The sequence below is a fragment of the Bombus terrestris genome, chromosome 2 (assembly GCF_910591885.1).
Source record: "Bombus terrestris chromosome 2, iyBomTerr1.2, whole genome shotgun sequence".
NCBI lineage: Eukaryota > Metazoa > Arthropoda > Insecta > Hymenoptera > Apidae > Bombus > Bombus terrestris.
The window spans coordinates 16475841-16495726 of record NC_063270.1 but is presented as its reverse complement, the minus strand read 5'-3'; the positions used below and the strand labels follow the sequence as shown (position 1 = coordinate 16495726).

Genomic DNA, 19886 nt, shown 5'->3' with positions numbered 1-19886 from the left:
ACGTTGTAAAGGTTAGAAATAAGCAGTTTGAATGAATCTTTAATAAAATCTATTTTTTGCATGTAAATTATTCACTTGTCTTTCAAATTTGCTTTACTATATTTAATTCATTAAATATACGTAATAAGAAATGCAAAGACTAGACTGTGTATCTCTGCATATAACAAGGAAACTGACTCGTGCATGCTCTTAAAGTAGTCTTAAATACAAAGATGCCCTTTGGCATACGTAAGTTGTACGTTACCGTACAGAGACACCTGAAGATGATAATGAAGATGGTGCGACGCTGGTTCACGTAACTTTTGCCTCGTATGATACCCCCACGTAGGTTATAGCACTTTGAAGTATTGACATAAAAGCAGTCCCTCGTGGTACGACGAAAACAATGAGCGGTGAACATGAAACGACCCCTACTAGCCAATAACACACGTGGATTATTTCAAAAAGCTAATTTTTCTCTATAACCGTACACAGAGTCAAAGGACTACATACGTACATCATTGTGGAACTCCGTCTGCATTTTCTAGAAAGCGGAAATCCCATCGTACTTTCAACCGTACACGCTTTACATCTTCCATTGCAATCTGCGAACACTGAAAAGCCACCAGAACAAAGCTAATTCGAAATTTAAAAAGTACAGCAGCGAATCAAATGCTTTACAGCAATACCAACTTTGACCGTTACGACGCCATGACACTATTAATTTTTGATCGATCGTTAGGTTGAGCATACTGTATTCCTATTCGCATTTTCAAACTTCACGCAATAATATAAAAAAAAGTCGATCGTATATCATAATATCCCGATAACGAATAGGTTTTACTGCGCGTTTTTAAAGATACCGTCGCGGATAAAAAATGTTTACGAAGCTTGATAGCGTAAAAATCAAAATGGATAAAAAATATCACACAACGGTACGCTGTTCCTTTCTCGCGATAACCCAGTAGGTTGAGGACGATCGCGTGTCGTTGATACTTATATGTAATCAGTATTTACAAACAAAATTCTTTATCAATCTTAGCATACAAAGCCCTTCCTTCACTTACCAAGGTTTGTGGTTTCTTATGCTATGATTATTTCTCGATAACCTAACCTGTCAATTACGTTTTCGTAGAAAAACATCTCGCGCATCGACCGCGACACGAAATTCATTTCTGTAGCTCACGTAAACCTTCGCTTTCAAAGAAAAGCATTAGGAACTCGGTCAATGCCTTCTAATAAAAAGCCAACTCAATCCTTTGAGTTGAACTTTTTGAAATTTAGACGATGTTCGATCAAGTATAATTAATCAATTAATATTTATTGCCCTCGATTTATTTCACAAGTGTTTCACGGTTAATTACTATTTTATATCGCACAAAACGCAATCCAATTCTGTGTAAATTATCGAAATTCCAATGTCAGTTATATAAATGCAAGTGATTTCAGGATAAATACCTTTAGGCTAACCCGCTGCGTGGGTTTCAAATTCTTCGAAGAAGTCAAGTTTGGCATATGTTAACCTAAATTCGGACGACAGGAGTCTATTCAGCAGCTGCGTTTCAGTGGCGTCGTGTTTACATTCGAAAACACATGTGTTTTTGTAGAAATTCGTGTTTTAACTAATCACTCTCCTATTTCACGACCTCTGAGGAGCTTGGCGTCCTATCGAATGTACAATGTTGTATTGCGTCTCTTCGGTTTCGCGCATTTTTCAAACGTTTATAGGCGTCTCTAGTAACGAATATCCTAATTTCACATCAGTTGCATATTGTTACTAAATAAATAATAAAAGCATTACTATCATTTAAGTATTAACTTATTTAACTTTAAATATAATTACTTTTATATAATTACTCTAAGCTATATATAATATATTACATTATATACAATACTATATTAACTTTAGATACAATTTCATTATTCAATAAGTAATATACATAACAGTGCTCATTTTTTTATATATTTTGCGCGGTTCTATTTTATTTTATTTCAAACCTATCAAAGCTTTCAAGACTTTTAAGACTTTTAAGCTTCGTATAATTTTCAAGGTGATTCAAATTTTTCGCCATATGTATACAGACATATTTATGTACATATATAGTTTCGAAGTACATATATATGTAATTCGAAGTGTTTCAGATCCCATCACTAGGCGTCTCCAACTGCATGATGCATTTGTGTCTGAGACCGTGAAACGATTTATCGTATCTTCTTCAACACGAACACGAGTGGAAATTCACGAGCAATCACGTCGGAAGTGAAACGAAAAGTTTTGACTACTTAAAATATCGAGTATTCTGTTGAGTTCTCAAAGTGACGGAGAGTGATTACGTTAATGACATGGCGAAGTATGCTTTAACGACGGGATAGGTGCAGACTGGTACGACAGTGGTGGCACGCGATCCCAACATCAACCACGACATCAAACCTAACCCCGTTTGTAAATATACTAACAACGAATAGAACGATACGCGACTACTTTCAGGGAAGTTACCGTTTTTTTACGACACGAAATATAGTCCAGACAGTACGATTCGGTTTTATTACGACGCCAACGTATATGTGTACGAGATACACTGACTTATCGACCATGCATCACACAATCGTATTGTGTACACAATTCCTTACTGTTATATCAGTGAAGCACCGTGGATGATACGCGTATAAATCCGCAGACCACTGTATTAAGTGTTAAAGCGACTAATGGAAACAGGTCGTTGGACTTTCTCACGTGAGAAGGTAGACGATTATATCGGACCAAGTTGAAGCGAGCCAAGTATATCCACCGTTTCGGTAAGTGTCTTGAATCATAATTATTTCAATCGCGTTCCCCAAAGGAGACGCGCATAAAAGCGCAACATACGCTCTTGTATAATAGAGAGAGAAGGAGGAAAAGGAAAGGGAGAGAGAGAACGTTCGTATCTGAACGCAATCGAGTTTTACGAGTGCGCGCTATTTTCTTAAGTCGATCATTAGTCAACATTGAAAATAACGAGGGTGAATAATGGTTGTATTATTCAAATCGCCCTTCGCCTTTTACAACTTCCATAATTTTTCTACGATTCTCAAGAAAGGAAAGTTCGTTACCGCTTCACGGTAAATTAATCTATTGTTCTGTAAATTGATAAATTTGCATCAATCAAGGAGTACGGCGTTGAATTTAAATAAGAATTTAAAAAACCATTAGGTCATAGCTGTAGGTGCCAAATAACTTTTTTAACATCATTTATCATGCTAAATTAAACTATATGTTTTCTTTAGATATATTCGTATTTGCATAACATAGGTTAAAATTAAATTTCATTTTAAATTATACAATACGCTTTTGTCACATATAATATGTTGTCATTTAATGCAAATTATAAACTAATAGTAACCGATGGGTACTATGTATACCTATATAACACTACGACATTTCAACAATGCTAGGTTGGCCGAGCGGTCTAAGGCGCCAGACTTAAGTTCTGGTTCCCTCTGGGAGCGTGGGTTCGAACCCCACACTTAGCAAATATTTTTTGTTTTTTATTTTATCATATATACCAACACTAATTAAACGTATTTATCATCCGTATAGCAACTCTAATTAATTAATCGATTTATTTAAAGAATTGTCATATTTAATGAATATATATACGTATAAATATATCTCACAAATTACATATCCAATTTCTCGGACACGGAATAAAAATCTGAAATATTTCCTTAACGAGAAAATTGTGTTTAAATGAGAAGAGAAATGGTTTTGCTAACAAATCATTAATTGACGGGCTAGAAGCTGATTTGCAATTACGGGGTATCTCCGCGTAAAGATAAATGGTCGGAGCTTTCGCCGAAGCCGGATTCGAAGTGACTCGAGTCTCGTAACTGATGGCAGCGATAATTGAGCCGAGTATAAATGACTTGATGAATAGTCATAGACAATTAGGGAAGCTGAGATAAGGCAACGAACTATGCGCGAGCAACTTTAGTCCGTTAATCCTGTTACACCGAGTCGCGTACCAACCATTTTCGTCTCCGTGTATTTACATAACCGTACGGGTTTCTTAGCGAACCCGACGACTTACCAACGTTTCTACGATCGTATCGTTCGTTTCACGTGCATAATTCGTATTCGACGAAACGTTCAGAGGCCTTACGAACATGCTCTTCCCCTTTTGTAAATCGTAGAGGCTTGTCAAACGTTTTATCGACGTTTCCAAGTTTCGCCAACAGTTTCATACGAATCGTCGTACCGGGAAGGAAAAAGAGCCGATTAAATCGGATTACCGAACAGCAGGGCCAGCCCTGTTCCCAGAAGACCAGGACTTGACACCGTAAAAGTGTCATGAGACCACCCTATTCAAAAAGGGGATGCCGTGTGCCGGCATCGAGAAGAAAGCAAACGCCAAGAGTCGCTCGTTGAAATGCTTGTCACAACAATTTCGCTAAAAAAGCACAACTCCTGTGTACTTGCCGGGGCACCATGAACCCGGCACACTTGTAATTTCATTCCACCGCATCTGTTGTCATTCTCACGTTACCACACGAATATCTCGACTTTCTTCGTTGCTTGCACGATTGCAGGATCACCGGGAACAGAGGCAGAGCGAGAGGGAGAGGACGGTGATCGCGTTGAAAAAGAAAGGACAAAAATCAGACGCGCGTATTTCAAGCAACCCTTGCGCGAACGTTGCACAATGCAGCAGCTTCGAAGATCCACCCCTTAGCTGAGGGGTGCCGTTCCTGTCGATACTGTGGTCGACGTATAAAGGGTCTGCTATGAAAAAAAGGGGATGAACGACAGGGAGGAACGGAGCAGTTTGGGTAGGTGTCCGCGAATCGGGGTACTTCGCATTATTTTTTTCCTGTTGCCCTTCTGACTCGTTCCAAACTTCCTTTCTTCCATCTTTCTTCGTATAACCAGGTTCATCGATCGACGACCACTTTGCATTATGTAATTTGAGTTACCAGTTAAATTCTTATCGATGCTTCGAGGAGTATCGAGGGTTCGTTGTTCGTTTCTCGTTCGCTCGACCCAACCGGTGTCACGATAATTCGATTGCAACACGTCGAAGCGTGAAAGCGAGTCAGGAAGAAATTGAAAAACAGGTTCAACCTCGAAAATACCTCGGCTACGAAGCAATCCAACCCTCGACGAACAGAAAAGGGAAATCGTACTTATAATGCTTACGCGTTTCAAGCCTGACGTCCGGTGAAATCGCGTTATCCGGATTCGGAATATTAAATTCATCTCTATCTTCTCAGGCTATCGCCCCGCGTTATCGTCACCTTAATCGAAGCTTAAAAATGTGATTTCACCCCAACGAGATCTTCGCGCCCGATGGTATCCCTTCGACTAAATTCAACGAGGTTTTGTTCCAACAATCGGTTGGGTGAAACCAACGCTAGTTGCAAAGCCGATGTAAAATTTTGTTCGTTCGTGGGAATTTTTTCAACCATCCGCGTTACTTTCACAAGCAGAATTGCCAGCGACAATGGAAACGCTTGTAAATCGTAAATCGAGTGTCAGCCACGAAAGGCTGCGCTTGACGCAGACAATTTCGCGATATCACGAAGATGAGGCAAAAATTAATCAAGCGAAAACCATAAATAACGATTCATGGCGGGCCGAGCGTACTCGGTCGGACAATGGATGACAAATCGCACGGCAAAGCAAAACAAACTGAGGACTAGATTAAGCTTCTCGTCTGCTCGATTCGCCGCTGCCTTTCGCCATTGTCATCGATACAGTCAGGATCAGCCTGGACATAATCTTCGTGGCTTATGGCGCAACAGCCAAGAAAAATGAAGCGTTTCTCGTACGTCCAACGACGGTTTCTTTGAGCGAGTTCTCGTTTCGCTCTCGACCCTCTGTTACAACCGCGATAGATGGACCCACCCTCTTCTTCCCGAGCTTCACTTCCGTCCGTGTGGCAACAATCTCGAGTGTTGGTCGTATGGTTGCACCGTTCACGGGATGTACATCTTGAAGGAAGCCTCGGTGAACCGGCTTGATCTTCGCGTAAGGTTATCAGAAGGTACGTAAACATAAACAAGAGGTGGCGCGAGCGTTGGCGGTTGCAGGGAGGAGAGTAGGTCGTCTTTGTGCAGAAGGGAAGATCGGATCGGGGCCGCGTTAAAAAAAAGAAGAAAAGAATAGCCGTCTTAAGAGCAGGACGCCATAGCAATCGTAAATGTTTAATATCGTGATTAAAGGCGCTGGCGCCTCTTATTATTATTTCAGTCTGGAGGACATTTCGCCCACAGTCCTCTTCTTGCTCCGCGTCACCGCGTTTCTTTTCAATTCTCACTTTCCTTCGTCGGCTTAAAAATCCTCCGTGAAAATTAGCCGCCTAAATATTTAAAGCTCCCCTACCCATTCGGCCGTTCGTTGCACGGCTTGGAACACAGTGCCGCGTGGAATCGGGCGCCGGGGGTGGTGATGGAGTCGGGGTGGAAGGTAGAAAAAAATAAGGAAAAGGGAAAAAAGGACGCAGAAAAAAATAGAGGAAGAAAAGGAAAAGAAAGGACGAGCGAGGAAGAGAGAAGAGCGAGAATACAAAAACAAGCGTCTGCGGGCCGCGTCATTGTCCCGGGCATGGAGACAGGCGTGATCTCTTCCATCTGATGGATTTCTGCTGCAGTCACCTCTAACCACCTCGCTCGTCACTTCCCGTTGCGCTTCGTACCATTGGACACCCGACTGACTTTTTCTTTTAAATCCTTTTTCCTCCTTTTCTTTCTCTCTGTTCCTCTCTGTTTCATTCGCCCTCGCCATTCAATCGAGGCTCGAACAGCTCGCACCCTCTCCCTTTCGTCGTTGCGAACAACGAGGAATACAGCGGTGCGAGAGCATCGAATTAACGCGTAATTTCTTCGAGCAGACTTATCACGCGAAGTGGAGACACCTACGTGACGCGAATTCTTGTTTGCCTCGAAGAGACACGAATTGACGGAACAACGACCCGAGATACCACGTCGAGGACGACGTTTCCGTGTCTCGTCGAACACCCCAACGCGCAGAGCTCCAAATCGAGGGACGAGAAATCCACGTCCCGTTCAATTGGACATTTAAATTCAGCCGGAAGTTTGCAGCACGCCTAACACGAAAAAGAACCATGTTCCACGTGCAGGATGGTTTTATGTCGATCCGCGAGCCTCGGACACCGTATACATCAACGGATATTCGTAAATAAAATTTTCGCGAGGGTGACAAAATGGTCACACGCTCCACTGCTGACCCCATCGGGGTCAAAACTCGATATCTCTATGCGACGTGATTTTCTTCTTTTTCTTTATGTTGTTTTCACGTAGTTACGCCGCGACTCGGGGACGGAATAAAATAGATACGGGATTGCCGGACAGAATATTATAACGGTCGAACGACAAGGGGGATCCGTTTCTTTCCCTTTCGAGGGAATAACGCGAGGAATGCCGGCTGATTTAGGCGACTCTATTAGATTTCTTCGCGTGTGTCCCATAGCGTTGGCGATCCGACACGCGGTACTCTCTAATTTTCCAGCTTTTTCTCTCTCTTTCTCTGTCCCTCTCTTTAGAATTCCTGTTCAAGGTCCTCGCGTTTCACAAGACAAGTTACAAAACGTCACCGTTTCGCGATGACTTCGCGCTCCTTTTTCTTTCATCGAGATGCACCGACCGTCCACCGGCAGTGCAAAATAGATTTACGTAACGCGGAGTGCCAGAGGCAGAGTGGACGCCGATGAATTTGCATGGTGGATAATGGTTGGCTCGAAACAATGGAAAAAGAAACGAGCTGTGCCGCCACCGCCGCCACGGTCGTATCTTTTTTCGCGATCGACCGTGTCTTTTGCCTCTTTCCTAGCCGGCTGCCGCAACATTTAAACGGTCACGTTTACCTCCGATCAATCAAGGCCTTTATTCCCGCATCGGTGTGTATTTCTTGCACCGTACCAACTCATCGGCGGTTCTATTACGTTACAACCGAGCTATGTTTCTGCCTTACTGCGTCGTTTCTCCGTAGTACGATGATTAATACTCTCCGGTTCGCCACGTTGTATACTCTGCGATAGGAAGAAAGAAGAGAAGGAAGCACGAAGAAAAAAAAGAAGCGTGTGAGAGAAAAGAGAGGGGGAAAAAAAAAGAAGCTGTCACAGTATATTTCACGCGATTATTCTCTTCGCGTTTATCGTCACGAACAGATACGAAGTATCCGGCCCCGCGATGAGCACGGCAATTCAAACGATACCATCTTTCTCCGTCTTCGACCACGGGGACCGCTTTTCACTCGTTTATACGAAACTTTTGCATATGACGAATCGAGGACTATTACCATTCAATCTCCTTCGCTCGGCTTCGTTTGCATCCTATCATCTCCCCGATGCTTCTCGCTTTACATACGGCCATGGCCATCCAGTTGAATACGACGACTCGCGATTCTTCTGCCTCTTGCTTTTCTTATATGAATTCTTTTTTATTCCTCTAATCTTTATTCTTCTTTCTCTCCTTTTTTTTTCGTACTCGTATTACTCGTATTTTCGTTCGGTGTGTGACTCGTCTCGCGATCGGTGTACGCTGCATCGCGTCGATAATCGTACTGCACGTGTTCGCAATCGCGAAGTCAATCACGTGCCATAAGTGCGTAGTTGCTGCTCATTTCGAAGCGCTATGCGAAACGTGTTTGATCATGGTTAACATTTAATTGTGTAGCGTGCATGTGAAATAATGAGAAAAGAGGCACGCGGTAAATGAAACACTGGCAAATCAATCTGATCAAGTCCATTTTTTATAAATTTCTCAATCTCTGCAGTCGATCAATATGATCGGAGTTTAACTCGTCAGGTACTGAACGATGTACTATCTTGATGAAGTTGATTGGTTTAATTCACAGGTGAAGCGTACATTATAACAACATCATTAAATACAAAATATTACGAGTATAATGTTTGTAGTTAAATAATATTCGCGATATCGTTAATTAAACGTTACTAATAATGTTCATCGATATTAACTAGAACAAGTAATTTATTATTTTGATAATAGGCAAAAGAAATAAAGAAATAAAGAAGGAAAAATGAACGCTATAGATTGGGGTTAGGTTAGAATTAGATTTGAACGATATAACGTAATGTGTATATACAACGTGTTTATAATCGAAACAGATATACGACCGTCGCCTTTGAATGTCGACTGACGGCCGCCATAAATAGATTCGAGCGATAAAAGATACGTCAAGTGTAATCAGAACAAGTATATGACCGTCCCGTATGTTTGGAAACCGAGCGACTTTCACAATATCGTGTTCTCCTCTGCCAATAATGGGATATTGTAAGTAAGTCTAATTGAATATTTCGTGAAGAATAAAAAAAAAAATAAAAAGAATTGGAGATGCCGGGGATCGAACCCGGGGCCTTTCACATGCAAAGCGAACGCTCTACCACTGAGCTACATCCCCGTTTTTTAATTCAATCGAACAAATTGAAGAACAGATATCTATAATTATTATCGATCTTGTTTGAACAATTTTTATTCCTATTTAACATAATTACATACACGCTTTAAGATTTTATTGAAATGTATAAATAAATTTTTCGTCTTTTTTAGAGGAAGATATCTTTACACGTTAGTGAATTGATTCAATCATGGCGTTTAAAATCATGCATCGATCACCTTTGCTTAAGATATTTTGACGATTTTATTTATTTAATTGTTTATTAATTTCGTTTCTAAAGAAAGATGGACATACAGTAAGAGTCTTGTAGTTTTTAGCGTTGTCTTACGATCGAATCGATTCTTGATCTTGTCTCAGTAACTTTTCTGTATTTATAGTAATGACCTGCAATTTCAAGGTCACATTTGGTTTATATTTTTATTAACCCTCCTCGAAGGTCTCATGGTGTAATGGTTATCACTCTGGACTCTGAATCCAGCGATCCGAGTTCAAATCTCGGTGGGACCTTTGAATTTTGGACTTTTTTGCCAAAATTTTTAACCATAACCATCTTAACCATAAACACAAACTATATCTTCGATATTTTACTAACTTATTCCCTTAAGTTAGAATTTACACGACTTTTTCAGCTTTTTAGCTTTATTGAACTAGCAAATTATATTTTACAATACATGTGAGTTTATATTTAACACTCAAATGTCTGTGACATGAATACTAATAACAGAGTGTTCATTTCTCTCCAAACTGTTACAGAGTTATTACATATCACGCTTAAACTAACTTGCATTGTGTGCATTGCTTTAACTGATACTCAGTATGCTACGCTGAGACATAACAATGTAAAATTGCATTATTTATCGTTATGATCCTCTCCTAAAGGATCGACATCGTGAATTATCGATTACCGATATCTTCCTAGATCTAATAAAATTATAGTTAGTGAATTTCATAAATTTTATGATATGATATATTTATGAATAAAAAAAAAAAATGAGTTTGCGTGTGCATCTTACACTTTGGCGACTATCGTTAATTATACGAGCGAAAAAAAAAAAAATAAATTGACAGCGGTGGGATTCGAACCCACGCCCTTACGGACTGGTGCCTAAAACCAGCGCCTTAGACCGCTCGGCCACGCTGCCTCGAAAACTTTTCGTCCCTATCTCCGCACATAACCTATACGTCACCATATATATTACATAACACGAGTTACTGTGTTATCCAACATTTTCCATTACATCAAATTTAAATAGTAAGCTCTATCATATTTGCTATCTCGATTTAATAATTTCTAGTATTCCGATATCCCTTTGTAGCGGCACATGGGTCAACGAAAGGTTTGAATCGGGAGAGACTCATATTACTGTGCCTTGGAATACCAACGTTTTTTTGGTTTGCTAGGTTCAACGGTAAACAAACTCCGGACAAACTATTTTTGCCGTTATTTGTAAACGTCAACCGGAGTTACATTTGAATTTTTTATGATAACAACTGTAGTTATAAATATACGAACGTGCTCTCTCGGACAGTTTAATAGTAGAGTAATTAGCGATTTATATTAGAGTTTTTAATATATCGACTATTACGATTTTATCACTCGTGTCTTTATTAAACGAATCGACACGTTTAATAACCACCTCAGCTTTTAAATAGGAAAAGCGAAATACATTTTTTTAAGTAAATAATAGGCTATACATATTTGCAGGCTAATCACGATTGTTGTTGTAAAATAATTTTAAGAGCGACTCAATTACTGCTTGGTCTATCAAAAATCTTAAAGCAAACGTAAGGATGAGTAGAAATGTAATTAGTAGTTCTTAGAAACTTGTAATTTATTTATAAAACTAGAGCAAGTTCTAGAAACTGTTGTCGTCTTCTCTAATGATTCCGCACAGGATACCTCCAACAATAGTTACTCCAGTTTTATAAATAAATTTGATGTCTTGAAGAAGTTTGGATTACGTTTCTACTTATATTCTTACTGAAACTTGCTTAAATAGAAACGTAATTATAAAATCTCTATGCTTCGTGGAACGTTGTCTAGAAAATGCAGCAATATGTTACACGCGATGTACCTATTTTTGTACGTCAGAAATTACTTCTCCTGCGCTAGAAACAATTAATTAAGTCAACAAACGGGCAATTAAGGCAGGAAGTAGCCATCGTGAAGCAATGATTAAACGTTTTCATCGCAGCCTACGGATGATCGTCGCAGGTTATCATCATGATAAAGAGGTGGTCTCGCATTCTGCCGACAGTGTGTGTTATACGTGTAACAGCGTACACGCGGGTCGTCTATTCTTGCCAAACGAGTTGCGTAATCCAACGAAGCATCGTGTTTCGCGTAACACGGCTCTAACCACCGTTAAGAAGAGGGGAGAAACTTAATTCACGAGGAACGAAAATTTTTACGATCGATTTCAACGGTCGTTACTCTCGCGTGTAGTTTCTGTTTCTTCTTCTTTTTTGTTCTTTCTTAAAGGTACGCTTGCACATTCAGCTGGACGAAAGGAAGAAAAAGAAGCGACGAAATCGGCGATGATACGCACGAACGTACGTCATTATGGTCGCGAAACGAAACTTCGTTTTTATTTTCCCTTCCCGGCAGCGGCGCGATAATATCTCAATATAAAAATTCATGCTCATAACGCGACTTCAAGTTTGAGTCTTCTTATTTTTCATCTTTCTTTCTCCTTCTTCCTTCCCCTCGTCTTTTTTTTCCTTATCACGTCTCTCGGGGACGACGAGCGTAAAACTAACGCTTTAGAGAGAGAAAGAAAGAAAACGCCAGCCATGCCGAAACGACTGCGGACAGATCGATAAATTCGCGTGAATATTCTTGTAGCTGATAAGCCGGACAGATAAGACGAAATCGGTCTTTGCAAGTGAGGATCCCCTCGTTACGGGGTTGAAGATACGAGCATACTGCAAAATAGAAGATAAATGTCGCGATTTCGTATTCTTTACACCGATGTTTTATAACCTCGCCCCTTTTTACCTCGGATATATTCACTTTTTTCATTTATTTATCAAACTACTGGATCTCTAGAAGTGGCATTGTACAAATTTTCATAACGTTTCCTCGTTAACGTACGGTTAACGTCTTCTACGCGTGTACGCTCGTTACGATCGACGTCGACGCTCGATATCGACAAGTAACGTGCACGTACCGATCGTTCGATACGTGACGATATTGTTCCTCGACGGTGGAAAGGTTCGCGACAGAAGCGGTACCTGTTTAGCATCGCGTTTAGCAGAATCACGCCGCCACTTTAACCTAATACTCGTGGCTGTCGCGGTAAATGATGGATCGTTAGCGGCGATCCTAGTCCTACGTAGATGATCCCGATGACTTGCACCGACTGAATTACGTCCCGCATGTTGCATATCATAGAGAAAATCCTTGCGCGTATATCAGCGTGTTGCGTTACGAGGGGCCCGCGCGGGGGCGTTCATCGTCCATGGATTCCCATGAAATAAACTGCTAGAAGCCAATTGGGGATGATAAATCTATTATTTTCGGCGAATCATCGGACCTAGCGAAGGGAACACGCTCTCGTAGCCGGATAATATACTCGACGTACGTACAGGTGCTCTGTTTCGTGACTTACAGTTCGTTCGTTTCGGTAACGCAAATTCATCTCTCGTCCGACTAACGATTAACCGGATGATACGATCATTTCGCGCGTTAAACGATCTTTCCCTGAACGATCGAAGTCATTAGCGTGGTCGTGCAAGAATCACCTGGAAAAATTCAAATAATCAGCGAACCGCGAAATAATCCGATTGGATGTTATCGCATTGGCGATTTATCGACAGGGTCATTGATCGATGGTCGCGCCCTGATAACAACCGCCGTGACATCATGCGGAAAACGGAACCAAAGGGACTCTTTGGATAAAACGCGCTCTCCTCGAAACGGCTCGTTAACGGTCAATGGGAGAGGGCTTTTGGCATTTTCGCGAGGCCGTGCACATCGCTCGACACAATGTCCTGGCCATTAACGAAATACTCGATGAGTACGTATCGAGCATCGATCATTATGAGACCGCGGGCTTCGCTGGATATTCCGGTAACGGCCTATCGCCGCAATAATCGTCAACACGCGCAATAATCATGTCGTTTAATGACAATTGATGAGGACCAGGAAATGTCCGTGCTTTAACATCAGGCCGCGCGTCTCTACGCTTAGCCGACTCTACTCGTGATTCGTACGCGATAACGCGTGCATGTTTCAATGTATGGATGCGTGAATTTGCGTATATACGTGTATGTACAGGTACATAGACATAGGTACGAGAATGGATACACACGAGTACAGGTACGCGTGCTTCGCATCGCGATAGCTACGTACACGTAGGCAGAGGCACGATTCTATTGTTGGCGCTCGGGTGTGCCATTACGCGCGATCAGTCAATATTTTCTCGTAACTGACCTCCGTTTCGATTCGGGTTTCCGCCGCTGTAAACCCGAAATAGACGGTTCAGATGGCCGAAACACGCAGGCTATAGGCGGAGTTTGCGTGTTTCCGGACCGAAGGCAGCCTTCCCGTTTTCCGAAACACGATGTTACAACGGGGAATATTTTCGCGTAACTGACCTCCGGCGATTCCGGATGCGCGGTGATGAAGTGTCTATATGCACTTCATTGCACCGATTCCGCCTACAAGCTACCACGCCTCTGGCGAACCTCTGGTAACACAACGTTACAACCTTATCAAATATTTGCACCTTCCGAATCGAATTACGGTGTTTCTGTTTGTCTCGCCACCGAGATATCGCCCTTTCTTCGGTTAAGCGCTAATTAAAATGTGCATATCGAAATGAGGCCTCCGCAGCGATACGATCGTTCGATTCGCGTACTCCCGTGGATTCATAATTAACACCGAGCCAGTACATTTAATATCGCGACTCATCGACTCGTGAGACGGTATACCATACAGCGATATCGGTACAGTATCGCTATCGATCTCACGTTGCGTTTTCGCTAACGAAATTCCTATATCGCCGTGCATCGTCGCGTATAATGCGAATTTCATTGTACCGCAGGCACGGACGATTTTTAATTAAAACAAATTGCGCTATAAGTGGTCGACCCTTGATCACCGTCCCGTCGGTATTTCGAGGCTGATTTCGCCCGACTATAATATTTCCGGCTGTACGAGCCATCAACGCAACGTTTCGGAAAACTCCTCGATTACCGGTCAGATTATCGATCAATTTGTGCGCCGACCAATTTGTACACCGTACATACGCGTTTACACATATGTACATACACACGTATGGCAAACTCGTACGTACGCTGTAGATAGGATATCTTTCAGTCGAGTTGCGCTTGCTGCTCGAGGCCAGGCAGCCAGAACGCTCTGCATACGCACGATGGTTGGTATCGAACGAGTTCTCGCACTCGCGAGCATCGCGTAGAGTAATTGAGAGTAATTTTGCAAGGCTAATTTACGTGGAAATTTAAAGGTAAAAAAATTTTGTCCCTATAAACCCTCGATCTTTCCGCGGACTGACGAGTCTATGTTTTTTCATCCCTTTGTACGTTCGGTTGCTCGATCCCTCGTGAAACCGGCGTTCACCTGCATCATCGGACAAACCTCGTTTCTCCGCCGTAATTCCATTTTCACGCAGCCCCGGCGATCGTATGACTCGATTTTTCCACAATTTCTGCGCCACCGCTGGTGAGGGCACGGTTGGGGAATTTCAATTAAATTACTCGTTCGTCTCTGTTTCTCCTTCTGCCACGTATCGTCGCGCGAAGGGAGAGAAAAAAAAAAAATAACTCGTTCAACCCCGGAACACGATCGTCGAACGCCGACCGGTGACGAAGTTCTCGTCGTTTGCCTTTAATGGCCGCGTCCTTTCGACGCGCTCTCGCGAGATTGCCGATGATTAATCAGCCGCGGCAGCCCCATTTTTACTCTGCGAGCACGCGACGACGATTACCCCTAAGCGAGACACCATTTCCATTATTTGTTCCCTTTTTCACAGTTTCCCTTTCTCCTCCCGCTCTCCTTTGTTTTTTGTTTAAACTTCTTCACCCAGCGACGATTCGGTTGGAACGTGGAAAAACGATTACAGGAGGATGGCTCTTATCGGACGATTGCCAGCGTCGAACGCGTGGAATTCGTTTCCCTTTTTTCGATTCCCTTTTTCCGTTCAACGCGAATCGATCTCGTAACTTTCATTTTCTTCGTACATATTACACGCTACCGACAAACCTACTTTCTTCGCGTACACAAACACCGCGAGCTCTTCCATCTTCTAATAGGTAACCAATAGAGAACTCTTGCCAGATGAAAGCAAATAGAAAACTCGGTATCCTACGAGAAAGAAAGTGTACGTAACTGCACCGGCTGACTAATATCTCTAATAACAGTGATAAGTGCAAAACGGCGGTGTATTACCTGCTGAATGCGGTCGACGAAGTTTCTCGGCGTGGGTTGACGCCGTGGGAATCCCCAGAGAATCGACGTATGACGTAATGTCGAAGGAATGGCGTGCAACCCTCTATTCCCTGTCCTTCCACTCCGAACCCTCCGACGCAGCCCCTTGCTCGGCACCTCGCCACGGCATTCTCTAACACAACGGCGACGCGTACGCGAGGACAATGGCTGTACGACGTCGGCGGCGAGAGGCGGAGGGCTCTGATTTTCTCCCTCGGTGCATCACCGATAAATGCGTTTAGCTTGAGAAATGAACCGCGCGGCTTGCTTGCGTGCAGTCTGCGTGCAGTCTGCGTGCAGTCTGCGTACAGCCGAGTTTCAGGCGGTGCAGGCTGCGTGGTACACGATTTCGCGCAGAGAGACGCCACGCGGTTCGTAACGCCAATGCTCCATTGCAATGGGATGCAGTTTTTGCGCTAATCGGATTAGGAAACGTTCAAACGTCCAAGTTGGAAACCGCGTTATTCCGCTGCGTTCAACACGATTCTGCAGTTATATGCATTTTCTGCTTCGCCCTTCCTTTTATCGTTTCTTTCCTCTTTTTTATTGCTTCTTTTTCCCTTTTCTTTCCTTCTTTTCGATTTCATTGCCGACTATATCGCGATCGATTCTCCTGTTCGAGAGACGAACATGCGAGAGGAAAGGGAAAAAGGCATCCGAACGAGAACGAACAAGCGAGCATCGGTCCCTTCGGGGCGCTCGGTCGGCATTCATCCTGCGAGATCCCTCAACCCGTTTACCTTCCGATATGCCAACATATATCCATTGGTGTTTCGCCTTTGTTTTCCACCGATGAAAGAAACGTGACGGTCCGAACGATTTGCCTCGGTATTTAATCGAACGCAGGAAAAGAATTTTCCTTTACGTGGGTTCGCGAGCGTGGTTCGACGAGCTATTGCTCGGAAACACGCGACGTAGAGTAATTAAAATTTAGTTTCGAACGCGTAGAGAACGTTTGTTCCGCGAGTTTCTCGAGGGCTGTGTTGACTGAAATCCTAAAATTGCCTCTCTGTCAGCGTGACAACACGGTTATTGTATTACTGGCTCGCGTTGACGTCGGGAAACGTGTTCCGCTCGTTTAATAGTAGTGTCCTGTATCCTCGGAAAATTAAATCGGGAAACCTTAATAAAATCCTTACGAATTTCGCGATTTTCTGGCTTCGTGAAACGTAAAATGTCGGTCCGGTCGATGGACGGCGGTTGCGCGGCTTCTGAAAAGAAAGAAAAAGAGAGGCAAAAAATGGAAAAGAAGGGAAAAAACGGAGAGGAAACTTTTGATTGCTGATACCGGACGACCGCACGCTCGAGGGGAATCGATGATTATACGTGTGCTCCGCAGCTTCCTGTTATTTCAATTTAGCTCCGTGCTTTTTTACGCGAATATCAGATTTCACTGCATAAACCACCGACTTCTACTTTTTCTTCCATTGATTTATTGGTAATCAAGATTAAATTGCGCAAAAATCAAAGCATAAGTGCGAGATTCGAAATATAACCTACATATTTCTTATTCCCGAGATTGCCTATAATGCCATAATTACGGTGTTTCTTGTCCCCCTATATGACATTTGTGTCAATGATTTTACTCTGTGATTAATCCTGGCAACACGTGTTTATGCCTACGTATAAATAGAAAATTACGCTAATTTACAATTTAAGTTACTTTGTATATATTTTTGTAATGGAAAATTGTAGCGTACGGCAAATCTCAATACGAATTACTGTAATGAAAAGCAAAGAAAAAAGAAACACACGTAGCGGAAAAAAAAAATTGGAGATGCCGGGGATCGAACCCGGGGCCTTTCACATGCAAAGCGAACGCTCTACCACTGAGCTACATCCCCGTTATATTCGTACATGATTTTATATTTTAAAATACGGGCAAACTCTATAAAGCTATATAAACAATGATTATAATATATTTATAAACAATTCCCGTTAAATTCGTGCAATTAATTAAATCATCGAAACAGATGTTCGAATGTATGCGTATATACTCTTTTCGATTACCGATTATTACGAATATGTAGCCAGCTGTCTCTGCCGAGCTAATTCTGCGAATATACAAGACCGATATTATTAACAGATGTATCGTGTTCGAAAATACGATATGCAATTTAAACGACGTCATATGGCGAGCTGAGAATCATAGCCATGTAAGTCAAAATTCGAAGAAGCTTTTCACGTTGTACACTCCCTGAAAGAACTATCTGGCCAAGTTATAATTTTATTTTGCATCGCGACATGTTTTCTAAAATTCCGTTGAATTTCTTTCTACTAATGAAACTAAAACACGATCTTACGCGAAATAGTAGTTCACTAACTTGCATCACTATGATTTTCAGTCTGCTATATAATCCACGTAAAGACCTGTTCCACGAATTATGAGTGGCCCTGAGGTAAAACCGATGATCATTTGCCGCAATTGCGTCCCATTATTGCAACGCATCCGCATGGGGTTGGCGTACGTGCTCAAAGAATTACGAGGATGGCTAAAAGTCACCCCCCGTCGCGTGACTTATGCACCACCGACCTCTAATAAAGATCTATCACCCGGTGCACCGGTTACTTTTATCTTTCGCCCGCATTTTTTCTCCCTTCCTCGGTTCGTATTCGTTTAAAAAACATTTCAATTCTCGCGTATACGTTGCAATTACGCGCACGGTGTGTCATACACAGGTTGATAATTTTAGAAATCTTTCTGCCATAGATTTATTCTTGCCCCCAAGTTGTAAAGATATCTAAGGATCTTTAATCAAAGTATCATTTTTGGTTGACGTACAAGGAAACTTATGACCTTCGTAGCGAGGAAAATGATAGGTTTACAACGGGGAAGATCCCACAAATCCCATCGACGTATACAAGAGACCTTCCTTTTAGAGATAGGGCAAGTTAGAAAACTTGCCAGGAAAGTGACCGTGGAAATAACACTGGCCGGATCGTCCGACACCTTTTGAATGGGTCCATGCATTACACAGGCGATACGGTACACGCGCGGATACATAGAATAGGTAAAAGTGAAAGTAACCGTTCCCTGTGCTTTCTAAAGGCCAAGATGTTTATATGTATGGCGCAGACCGGAGGCATTATAATAAATGACGCTGGTTTTACCGCGAAGAAAGAAGAAGAAGAAAGTCTGTTGGCGGAGCCAGACGCGACCGGACTGTTTCGACTGGCTGAAAGAACTTGATAAGCGCTACCATCCATTACGCGTTGATACATTCTTAATTATGTCCGTTGATGTCTGCAACAGTAGTCTGTAACACTTGACTTCGCGTCGAGCGTACAGGATACGTCTTAACGATCGTACTATATTTTTCGCAAAGCGTAACGTTGTGGCTCGAACCGGTTGCAGCGGAAAATTAGATAATATTTAATATAAAGATATTTAGTAATGTTATTATCGTGTACCGTTGATATGTATTGTCGTTTGCCGATATTTACTCATGGCTGTGATACTAATGCCTTTGAATTAACGCAAACTTTTTAACGCTCGGTGTCGTAGTTGGTTCGAAAAAGTCAATATTCTTTTGACAACGCGGCAACTCGCAATCTGATATCCCCCTTTTAAATTTTCTGTATGCCTAAAAACTTGATAAATCGTAACCCGATACGTGAAATGTGATATTTTAGAGGCAGACGAATAAGAACGAGCATTCTTATCGTATAAATCCGAGAATCTCCCTCTTTGGAAGTCCAAAGGCAAAGCAAACAGTAATGTGAGAATGATAGCGCGGTGTTTTAAAACAATACGTCGAGACGCATCTTAAAAACATGACGGATCTCGCAAATCTCTTCCGATATTTATACATATACATGCGTTCGTACCTTCTCGTTACGAAAATATTTCATACTCTTATTTTTCACTTTCGTTCATTTTTAAGAAACACATTTCTATCTAGAAATGCTATACCCAAGACACGTATACAGAATTTGCGCCAGTGCGATAAACATTATTTGTATCAACTTGTTCGAACGTCCGTTCGCGAGAACGTTCGTAAGCCAAACAAAAACCCCTTTGTTCTCCGAATTACCACCTACAGC

The 19886-nt window shown here is 42.1% G+C and overlaps 2 long non-coding RNA genes and 5 other non-coding genes across 8 annotated transcripts; 2 read left to right on the top strand and 5 right to left on the bottom strand.

The window, feature by feature from the left end:
• Positions 1-351: 351 nt before the first annotated feature.
• On the bottom strand, positions 352-9377 carry LOC105667098. 2 transcript variants are annotated; one of them, XR_007225690.1, is made up of 3 exons: positions 8273-9377; positions 497-593; positions 352-410 (listed from the first exon to the last, which is right to left on the bottom strand). It is a non-coding gene; the product is annotated as an uncharacterized LOC105667098 (long non-coding RNA). The 2 variants fall into 2 exon arrangements; XR_001099739.3 differs by lacking the exon at positions 8273-9377 and adding an exon at positions 1438-1790.
• Positions 3407-3489, top strand: TRNAL-UAA. Its single transcript has one exon. It is a non-coding gene; the product is annotated as a tRNA-Leu (tRNA).
• Positions 9323-9394, bottom strand: TRNAA-UGC. Its single transcript has one exon. It is a non-coding gene; the product is annotated as a tRNA-Ala (tRNA).
• A 432-nt stretch (positions 9395-9826) lies between these two features.
• On the top strand, positions 9827-9898 carry TRNAQ-CUG. The gene has a single exon. It is a non-coding gene; the product is annotated as a tRNA-Gln (tRNA).
• A 555-nt stretch (positions 9899-10453) lies between these two features.
• Positions 10454-10533, bottom strand: TRNAL-UAG. The gene has a single exon. It is a non-coding gene; the product is annotated as a tRNA-Leu (tRNA).
• Positions 10534-13187: 2654 nt separating this feature from the next.
• Positions 13188-16216, bottom strand: LOC125385937. The gene is made up of 2 exons (XR_007225689.1): positions 15804-16216; positions 13188-15719 (listed from the first exon to the last, which is right to left on the bottom strand). It is a non-coding gene; the product is annotated as an uncharacterized LOC125385937 (long non-coding RNA).
• Positions 16217-17614: 1398 nt separating this feature from the next.
• Positions 17615-17686, bottom strand: TRNAA-UGC. The gene has a single exon. It is a non-coding gene; the product is annotated as a tRNA-Ala (tRNA).
• Between the last annotated feature and the right edge of the window lie 2200 nt (positions 17687-19886).